The sequence below is a fragment of the Arachis hypogaea genome, chromosome 11 (assembly GCF_003086295.3).
Source record: "Arachis hypogaea cultivar Tifrunner chromosome 11, arahy.Tifrunner.gnm2.J5K5, whole genome shotgun sequence".
Classification (NCBI taxonomy): domain Eukaryota; kingdom Viridiplantae; phylum Streptophyta; class Magnoliopsida; order Fabales; family Fabaceae; genus Arachis; species Arachis hypogaea.
Window position 1 is genome coordinate 140,821,030 of NC_092046.1, and position 805 is coordinate 140,821,834.

Genomic DNA, 805 nt, shown 5'->3' on the forward strand with positions numbered 1-805 from the left:
AATCGGATGACCTTCCAAATCCCCAGTTGCTCGCAGATGGAATGGTGGGGCGGTAATAACTGGGGTTGACGCCGATGAAGGAGAGCTACAGCCAAGGTTCTGAAAATCAGACCGGACCGATTGATTCAACCGGGTTAACTAGAAATCAGTCAGTAGCTGGTCTGGTTCACCTATAAAACTGTCCTGCAAAAAATGACAAAAAAACCGGTTGACAGGCAGTTAGCCGGCGAACCGACTGAACCGGCCGGATTTCAGCAAGTCCTAATTTTCTCGCAAGCCACAAAACGACGTTGTTTTGGCACTGGGTAAAAAAAAAGGGAAAAAGGGGCTGAGGTAAAAATAACGTAGTTGGAGCCACTTTCTTGAGTTTCCTCTTTGAAGAGGAGTAGTCACCCCCAACCCTAAATTTCTCTTCAACCTTCTTCCCCACAAACGCCACCATCACCTCCATCAAACGTCGGAGCGAAGCTCACCATCGTGGGTCGAAGCGTCACCGTCACGGATCGAGGTGGCACCGTCACCGAAGCATTGGCGTTGTCTCTGGTCGTCGACTTAGCATCGTCGTGGTCGTCGTCTGCTTGTCACCGTCACCGAAGCGTTTTTCGTCGTCTGGCTCTGACCTTTTGTGTTCTCCGCCTCTCCCGCGGTGAGTGCTTCATTGTTTTTGTTTTTCAATTAATTTTGTGTATTTGGTGTAGAGGTGGCAAGCGGAAAAGCCCGTCCCGCCTCGCCAGAAGCCAGGCCCGCCCCGCCTATTGAGACGATACTAAAATCCCACCCCGCCCCGCCTAACTGCGAGCTGGCA